The 10,000-nt window shown below is 49.6% G+C and overlaps 1 pseudogene across 1 annotated transcript in view; it reads right to left on the bottom strand.

Annotated features, from left to right (window-relative positions):
* Positions 1-10,000, bottom strand: part of LOC308150121 (protein sidekick-1-like) — a 105,538-nt pseudogene that overhangs the window by 79,044 nt on the left and 16,494 nt on the right. Inside the window, exon 4 of the transcript in view lies at positions 1-85. This exon is cut by the window's left edge and continues 97 nt beyond it. The product of the transcript in view is annotated as a protein sidekick-1-like (transcript). The remainder of the gene's footprint in view (positions 86-10,000) is intronic.

A 10,000-nucleotide genomic window follows, 5' to 3' on the forward strand; every position in this document is an offset into this window, starting at 1 on the left:
GAGCTCTCTGAGCAGGCAGTAGTTGGTCTCAGGACTGGTGATGTTCTTCTCCTGGTAGTCCCCTGGCAGGCCTGCCAGACGATACCTACACACACACACACACACACACACACACACACACACACACACACACACACACACACACACTGTTTACATCCCTCGTCCTGTTTTGCTGTTGGCTGTTGTTTCGTGTTCCTGTCTATGTCGGGTTCCCTCCTCTCATCTCTCATTCAGTACAGGTTTGTCTGTCCACGATTGGCCGCCTGTCCCACCCGTCGTCATGGCGCCGCGCACCTGTTTCCGGACCAATCAGACGGACGGACGGACGGACGTCTATTTATTTAAAGCCCCTCCTCTATCCGGAAGTCGTTTTTTGGGGTTGATGTTTCTGTTTGAAAGTGAAAGTAGCCGAGCCGTGTGACGTGGGTTTGTTTTGCTGTCTTCTCGGTCTGGTTTGAAGGTCGACGCAGGTATCGCGTTTTTCTGTTTTGTTTTTCGGGGTTTACTTTCGCATCACGCCGCCGCGTCTTTGTTCTCAACGTCGGGCTAGGAACGGGTGTCACACGTGTGTTTATAGCAGAGATCTTGCGTGGTTCGGTAGTTCAGACTTTTTTATGTTTTTGTTTTCTTTCTTTTGTTTACCTTTTTTTTTTCTTCACTTTATGCTCTTTTTTTAATTTTAATTCTTAGCACTTTATTGTTTTTAATCTGTAGCACTTTGAGATTTAGAAATGTAAAGTGCATTACAAATCAAATGTATTATTATTATGATTATGATACATTTTCTACATTTCTTTGGCACCGTTCTCAGTCCCCTTTGTTCCCTTGTGGTGATCATTTCTTCATACGCTAAATATTCTCACCACATTCTAGTCCTGGTTTTTCGTAGCGTTTGATTTGCAACGCCAACCTCCGTTCAGCAGGCTGGCTGCGTCGTGCTAGGCCCCTGGTTTTAGATCCGACAGGAGGGTCGTAACGTAAACGAGGGCTCCTCCGCCGTGATAGATTTATCGGCTTAAACCCTGTCGAAAGGCTGACTTATTCGTCATAGCGACACACTTTGATTTAGTGCTGCCCGAAATACTGTTGTTAAGAGAGTGTGTTGAGGTGGGAGTGGGCGGGCGGCAGACAGGCAGGTGTTTGGTGTTTGGTGTGCGGCTGCTCCCCTCTCATTAGAGATGAGACAGGATGTCGGGGCTGGGGCTGCGGGGGATGATAACCCCCTGCTACCTCACCTCCACATGACCCTCTTTCCCAGACTTTTTCATCAAGTGATTTCTCCGTCCTTAAGATACTGGCCCATTTACAGGCTGAGGAGCAGGAGAAGACAGCGCCATGCTGAGTAAAATTCGACCGCTAGACTGCAAAGTGGAGAGACAGAGACGGAGAAAGACGTCAATCTACGTGGAGGAGAGTTAGAAGCTGCCAGTGTGGAGTGTTTGACACCTGCTAGGTAAGACACTCTGAGAGTCTCTCACAGTTCTGATGTGAGGAAGCACATAGCCTTAGTACCCCAGCTTCCAAGAACCAAGCTTGATTCATACTTTGGCGCATTTGAACGTATCAAACATCTCTGGGGAAGGGCTGAAGAGGGTTAGTCTCTCTGGGGAAGGGCTGAAGAGGGTTGGTCTCTCTGGGGAAGGGCTGAAGCTGGTTGGTCTCTCTCTGGGGAAGGGCTGAAGAGGGCTGGTCTCTCTGGGGAAGGGCTGAAGAGGGCTGGTCTCTCTGGGGAAGGGCTGAAGAGGGTTGGTCTCTCTGGGGAAGGGCTGAAGAGGGGCGGTCTCTCTGGGGAAGGGCTGAAGAGGGTTGGTCTCTCTGGGGAAGGGCTGAAGAGGGTTGGTCTCTCTGGGGAAGGGCTGAAGAGGGGCGGTCTCTCTGGGGAAGGGCTGAAGAGGGTTGGTCTCTCTGGGGAAGGGCTGAAGAGGGTTGGTCTCTCTGGGGAAGGGCTGAAGAGGGTTGGTCTCTCTGGGGAAGGGCTGAAGAGGGTTGGTCTCTCTCTGGGGAAGGGCTGAAGAGGGTTGGTCTCTCTGGGGAAGGGCTGAAGAGGGGCGGTCTCTCTGGGGAAGGGCTGAAGAGGGCTGGTCTCTCTGGGGAAGGGCTGAAGAGGGCTGGTCTCTCTGGGTAAGGGCTGAAGAGGGGCGGTCTCTCTGGGGAAGGGCTGAAGAGGGCTGGTCTCTCTGGGGAAGGGCTGAAGAGGGTTGGTCTCTCTCTGGGGAAGGGCTGAAGAGGGTTGGTCTCTCTGGGGAAGGGCTGAAGAGGGTTGGTCTCTCTGGGGAAGGGCTGAAGAGGGCTGGTCTCTTTTGCTGCGGTGCAACTTGATCGGTAAAGCTCCAGGCGTTTTGGTCTGCTTTAGCCTTGGTCTGATTGAGCCTTGGTCTGCGTTACGAGGTGGCGAAGAGAACTGTTCTTCGTGGGTACGAGCCACGGCTGAGGCGTACAGGCAGACATTTCGCACTGACAAAAAAGTTGGCCGACAGGACTTTTATGGAGTTTTATGCCAATGAGAAGAAACCCCCCGCTCGAGCAAAGCTTCAGACTTCAGCTCCCTCTGTCAGTTAATCCTACTGGCAGAGTTTCAGAACAGCTTGTCTGAACGTTTGGTGACCAGAAAAAGATTGTGTCGAGCTGCGCTTGCTGATGAGTTGCGTCTTGACACACGCAAGCAGACGTTTGGATATCTCCGTTGTGAGTAGAGGACTTTTACGCCCTCTGCCACTGTTGGGACGCAGTCTAGTCCAGTCTAGTCTCCACGCTCCAGAGAGGAGGTCCAGAGAGGAGGTCCAGAGAGGAGGACCAGAGAGGAGGGCCAGAGAGGAGGTCCAGAGAGGAGGTCCAGAGAGGAGCGGGAGTGGTTTTATTGTCGTCAAAGCGGACATGTCGTTGCTGGCAGACCCAGCCCGTTGAGCGACCAAAGGAAGTACTCCTCCTCACATACAAAGCCCTCCATAGCCTGGCCCCCCCTTACCTGACTGACCTCCTTCTCCCCCACCGCCCTACCCGTACCCTCCCATCCTCATCCCCTCACTGTCCCACCCTCAAAACTCAAAGGCTTCGGAGACCGTGCCTTTTCACGAGCTGCACCCAGCCTCTGGAACTCTCTCCCTCAACCACTCAGAGACTCACCCTCACTCTCCACTTTTAAAGTCCCACCTCAAAACCGACCTGTTCTCCCACTCATACAACCTCCCCTACCCCTAACCATCACCCCTAACCCTGCCACCCCACCCCCCCTCCCCCCCTGGACATTGCTGCGTTAATTGTTCCGCGTTTGTTAACTCTGTGTTCCATGTGCTCATGTTATCTGTTGCTTGTTGTTTCTGTGTTTTTTGTGTTGTTTCTCTGTTTTTCCCATATTGTCAGTGTCTTTGAGCCCCGGAAAAACGCTATATAAAAACAATGAATTATTATTATCATTATTATTAAAGGAGGTTGGTTTAGTGGACATGGTTGGTTCCAGTGACGATGACGCCTGAAGGGCCTCTAGCGTTTTAGACTGCCAACTGGCCCCGAGCATTGATTCAGTTATTTTTCTTTTTTATTGCGATGACTGACGGATAGACGATTCACTTACTTGGGAGGGAGGGAAGGAGAGATGGAGGGAAGGAGAGATGGAGGGAGGGAGGGAAGGAGAGATGGAGGGAAGGAGAGATGGAGGGATGGAGGGAGGGAGGGAGAGAGGGAGGGAAGGAGAGATGGAGGGAAGGAGAGATGGAGGGAGGGAGGGAAGGAGAGATGGAGGGAAGGAGAGATGGAGGGAGGGAGGGAGGGAAGGAGAGATGGAGGGATGGAGGGAAGGAGAGATGGAGGGAGGGAGGGAAGGAGGGAGGCAGGGAGGAGGTAGAGAGAGAGCGGTTCGAGAGAAGGGGGTGAGAGTGAAGTTTTGGACAAAGGCGTCTGCTAAACGGTAACAATTTAAACGTAGTGTGGATGACTCTCTGGATCCCAGCCATACATTTTAACCATTTCACAGACCCTTTTTCCTCCAAAGCGATTCCAGGGACAGTCTCTCTGGAGTATTGATTGAGTGATTGATTGAGAATGTTTATTTTGGTCCCTTATACAATTCACAATACATATATTAAAAAATGTACACAGTCACAATGCGTACCAGGAGCAAAAAGGTGTAGGCTGAAGCCATGGCCATATATTTTTTTATGAGTGCATAATCAAAAACAACAACAACAAAATTTCACTTGTGCATCTTAACAGAAAACTCAAAAGTACCAAACAAAAAACTATATTAATGCGCCTACCCTTTTTACATTAGTGGTTTTCCCCTTATAAGTGCATAATCAAGACATAGAAACATTTAAAAACAAAATTTTACTTACGCATGTTAACAAAAAGTTAAAAAATACCAAACAAAAACTATATCTATACCTCTGTTCTATACTTGTCAATCATCCTACTTTTTATTAATTTTTAAAATCCTTTTAGTGTAGTACACATTTTCATTTCCTCTTCAAAGGTATTCCATAAGTTAACTCCCTTAACTGTTATACATCTTTGCTTTGCATTTGTTCTAATCTTTGTTTTCATAAACATACATATTCCTCTGAGTTCGTAATTACTCTGTCTAACTTGAAACAGTCTCTGGATACAGTCTGGAAGCATCTTATTTTTTACATTATACATTACTTGTGCCATTTTGAAGTCCACCAATTCTTTACATTTGAGATCCTAGGTGTTTATGAATCATTTGTTAGTTGGTTCTTGATAGGCAGCTCTGTTTATAATTCGTATAGCTCTTTTCTGTAGTAAATAAATTGGATTTGTGATTGTTTTGTATGTGTTTCCCCACACTTCCACACAGTACGTTTCCAAGATGGCGGCGCGTTCACACGCGAGGCTGGGAGCGCTCCTACCATCGGTGCTTTTTAGGGCTTTTATGTACATTTGTATGTACATTTTTATTTCAGTACTTATAGGGAACTGTTGTGTAAATAGCACCTACAGCAGGCACGACTTACTAGAAGTTGGTGCGCAAAACGGGAGGACAGTAACAGCGGAGTTTCTAAAACAACAAAGGATTCCGGACGATATTGCCCGAACACCGGGAAAAGACTGGTACAAAGTCCCGACTTCCGTAGGGACCGCAAGCAACGCCGGGGCCGCAGGGGAGGCCTGCTAGCGAGGCTGAGGAGGAGCCCGGACAAGCCAGCTTTGCCGAGTATATTCCTCTCTAACGTAAGATCCCTAGCTAACAAGATGTACGAACTGAGACTGCAGGTAGCTACCAACAACACCGTGGGGGATAGCTGTGTGATTATTCTCACAGAAACCTGGCTCAGCGCTTCCATTGTCGACTCTGCGGTCGCGCTACAAGGCCGCTCGCTACACCGAGCGGACAGGACAGAGCTTAGCGAGAAAAAGCGCGGGGGCGGCCTGGTTATATCTACGAAGGACAGCTGGTGCTTAAACACAAAAACTGTGAGTAGCCACTGCTCCCCAGACCTGGAATACTTGACTGTTAAATGCCGACCCAAATACCTCCCGAGGGAATTCAACGTAGTGTACATAACAGCTGTTTACATTGCACCAAGCGCGGATGCTAGCTTAGCATTAGCCCGGCTACATGACGTCATCAGTGGTGGACAGAGCACAGATCCTCAAGCAGTGCACATCATAGCGGGGGATTTTAATCATGCTGACCTGAAGGTAGTACTACCCAAGTTTTATCAGCATGTTAAATGTGCAACAAGAGGAGATAACACACTGGACAAGGTGTACACCAACATCAAGCTTGCCTACAAAGCTAGACCGCTAGCTCATTTAGGCATGTCTGACCACGTGTCCATCCTCCTGATCCCAGCCTACACTCCCATGAGTAAAAGTGCTCCCATCACCACTAAGACTGTCAGAACCTGGCCAGCAGGGTCCGCTCCACTGCAGATCTGCCTGAATGACACCTCATGGCAGGAATATGAGCATGAGGACCTGGAACAGTTCACGTCGTCGGTTCTGAACCACATAGTGAACTGCACCAACTCAGCCACCGTGGACAAACGTGTCCGGGTCTACCCCAACACGAAGCCATGGATGACTGAGAAGGTCCGACAACTGCTCAAGGAGAGGAACAACGCCTTCTCAATGAAGGACAAACTGCTGTACAACACCACCAGGGCTAACCTAAACCTTGGCATCCGGGAGGCCAAGGCAGACCACAGAGAGAAGATTGAGGAATGCTTCCTGTGCAACGACTCCAGGTGTGGCAGGGAGTTCAGCACATGACAAACTTCAGAGCCAACAGGCCCACAGCCGCTGAGGGCGACCCCCTGCTGGCGGAAGAGCTGAACTCCTTCTACGCCCGGTTCGACGAGGGGCGAACGGAGGTAACCACAACACAAACACCACTCTCTCCAGCTCTCAGCAGCCTCACCCTCACAGAGCATGAAGTGAGACGCGTGCTGAAGGCGGTGGACCCCAGAAAAGCCTCAGGGCCGGACGGCGTCCTGGGACGGGTGCTGAGGGACTGTGCCGACCAGCTGGCCGGGGTTTTCACCAACATCTTCAACCAGTCCCTGTCCCAGGCCACCATCCCACCCTGCCTGAAAACCTCAACAATCATCCCAGTCCTGAAGAAAAGCACGGTGAGCTGCCTAAACGACTACCGCCCGGTGGCACTCACACCAATCATCATGAAGTGCTTTGAGAAACTGGTCCGGGCCCACATAGTCACATTCCTCCCGCCCAGCCTGGATCCATACCAGTTCGCCTACAGAGCCCACAGGTCCACAGAGGACGCCTTCGCGACGACTCTCCACTCCACTCTATCCCACCTGGAGGGGGGGAACAGCTACGCGAGACTGCTCTTTGTGGACTTCAGCTCTGCTTTCAACACTATCCTTCCAGACAGGCTAGTGACCAAACTACTAGACCTGGGACTATCACACTCCATCTGCGCATGGATCAAGGACTTCCTGTCTGACCGCCCCCAGAGGGTGCGGGTGGGCTCCCACACCTCCACAGCCCTCAGACTCAGCACTGGGTCCCCCCAGGGCTGCGTGCTGAGGCCCATCCTCTACAACCTCTACACCCACGACTTCACCCCCGTCCACCCCAGCAACTCCATCATAAAGTTTGCAGACGACACCACCGTGGTGGGCTGCATCTCGGGGGGGGGACGAGGCGGCGTACAGGGATGAGGTGGAGCAGCTGGGCAAGCTGTGCAAGGTTAACAACCTGCTGCTGAACCAGTTAAAGACCCAGGAAATCATCGTGGACTTCAGGAGGAAAAAATCTGAGGTCCAGCCCCTGCTCATCGATGGAGGGAGTGTAGAGACAGTCTCAACTCTCCGATTCCTGGGGGTGCACATACAGGAGGACCTGTCCTGGAGGACCAACACATCAGCCATCATCAAGAAGGCACAACAGCGAATTCTACTTCCTGAGAATCCTCAGGAAATACCACCTCAGACAGGAGCTGCTTGTGACCTTCTACCGCTGCACAGTGGAGAGCATCCTCACCTACTGCATCTGCGTGTGGTTCTCCAGCTGCACAGCCGCAGAGAGGAAAGCGCTACAGAGAGTCGTGAGATCGGCCCAGAAGATCATCGGCGCCCCCCTCCCCTCTCTGGAAGAGCTGTACAACACATGCTGCCTCAGGAAGGCCTCCAAGATCTCCAGGGACCCATCCCACCCTGGGAACGAACACTTTGTTCGGCTGCGCTCAGGCAGGCGGTTCAGGACCATGTTCGCACGGACAAATAGACTGAAGCTCAGCTTCTACCCTAGGGCCATTCAGGCCCTGAACACAGCAAAGACCTAGGTTCTAGGCCCTGGACAATCTAGACAATTATGGCAGCTACTAGATTGTAAACATAAGTGCAATATTGAAATACAACTGTGAACATTCTAAACCTGCTAACTGCGACACTTTGAATGTGCAACAAATACTATGTGCAATATGACAACCCTTGTGTACATAAGGTTCAGATATAGGAAAAAGTTAGGATATTTATAGCATAGCATAGAGTACAGCACAGTGTTTTATTGTATAGTATAGTAGTATAGTATAGTAGATAGTGTACATAGCCTTTATTTATGTAAACCAGCTCTTTTCCCTTTTTTTATTTTACCCTTGGCCCTCTTGTTTTTAGTCTTTTTTCCAAGCACCAGGGGAGCCCCCCCTCCTAAATGTTGTTGTATGGTACCTGTACTGTATTAATGACAATAAAGACCATTCATTCATTCATTCATAAGTTATGTATGGAACTATTAGAGAACGGTACAATATGTGTAATGAATTTTGATTGAGTATGTCTTTTGTTTTATGCAGTATTGCAATAGACTTTGATATTTTTGTCTTTAAATAGTTTATGTGTGTTTTCCAACGTACGTAGTTTGTGGTCTATAACAACTCCCAAAAATGTGTTTTCATAAACTCTTTCAATTTCAACATTATCTATCATGATTTGTACTTGACTATTAATTTTTCGATTTCCAAATATCATAAGTTTCGTTTTTTCTAAGTTCAATGACAACTTGTTTGTGTCAAACCATCGTTTTATAGTTTTTAGTTCCGTTTCCACTGTATCCAGAAGCTGCTCCAAATCTTTGCCAGAACAAAATAAATTTGTATCATCTGCAAACAAAACAACATTTTGGGTAGCTTAAGGCTAAGCTTAAGGCTAAGCCTGGAGTAGCTTAAGGCTAAGCCTGGAGTCTACATTTAGGGTGGGTGTGTGCGCCAGACTCTTAACCTATACAAAGTGTCCCGTTTCCTCTGGGAAATGACACCCAGATAGGTCCACCATGTCCATCTGTTCACTCCGCATATACTGTAAAACACAGTGTTCCTGTGTTCGTGAGTCGTTCTTTCTATGATATATGTCATCCAGAGTGGCTGTGGCATTAGCATGCTGGGCTGGAGGACAGGTACATTGTGGGGGTCTAATAGAGTGTGTGTTGTGATATCCATACCTAATTGAGTTCTATATAGTCGAACACAGAAAGTGTCTGTAATGGAATGTGATATCGCTGGTTCTTTATAGGACCCGTTATCTCCTCCTCGGGAGAAAAGACCCGAGTCAGCATTCCGCACACACTCATTCACTCACGCTCAGGCACACACACACACACATAAATGCGCACCCACACACACACACACGCGCGCACACACACGCGCACACACACACACACACGAGCGCACACACACACCCACACACACGCACGCACGCGTGCACACACACACACACACACACACACACACACACACACACACACACACACACACCCAGAGGACAGCAGCCCCTGGCAGACAGGTGATAGTTATGTCTCTTTAACTGAGGGGAGATAACCTTCTCACCAGGAGTCAACCCTCCACTATCCACCTGGCAGGCTGACACCCTGGAGGAGAGAGGGAGGGAGGGGGGGAGAAGGTAGGGGGGGGGGGGGGGAGGTAGAGAGACCGAGTGGAAAAAAGGAGTAGAGAAAAAGACGGATGAGACATACAGAGAGAGAGACAGAGGGAGAGAGAGGCAGAAACAGAGAGAGGTAGAGAGGTAGAGGGGGGTGGAGAGAGGTAGAGAGAGGTAGTGAGAGGTAGAAAGAGGTAGAGAGGGGTAGAGAGAGGTAGAGAGAAGTAGAGAGGTAGAGAGGAGTAGAGAGAGGTAGAGAGAGGTAGAGAGAGACAGAGAGGTAGATAGAGAGAGAGAGAGGTATAGACAGGTAGAGAGAGGTAGGGAGAGACAGAGAGAGGTAGAGAGAGACAGAGAGAGGTAGAGAGGGGTAGAGAGAGACAGAGAGAGACAGAGAGAGAGACATAGAGAGACAGAGAGAGGTAGAGAGGGGTAGAGAGAGACAGAGAGAGACAGAGAGAGAGACAGAGAGAGACAGAGAGAGGTAGAGAGAGACAGAGAAAGACAGAGAGAGACAGAGAGAGACAGAGAGAGACGGAGAGAGGTAGAGAGAGAGAGAGACAAAGAGAGAGAGACAGAGAGAGGTAGAGAGAGAGACAGAGGTAGAGAGAGACAGAGAGAGGTAGAGAGAGGTAGAGAGA

The sequence above is a fragment of the Nansenia antarctica genome (genome assembly GCF_963989245.1).
Source record: "Nansenia antarctica genome assembly, chromosome: 2".
Classification (NCBI taxonomy): Eukaryota; Metazoa; Chordata; class Actinopteri; order Argentiniformes; family Microstomatidae; genus Nansenia; species Nansenia antarctica.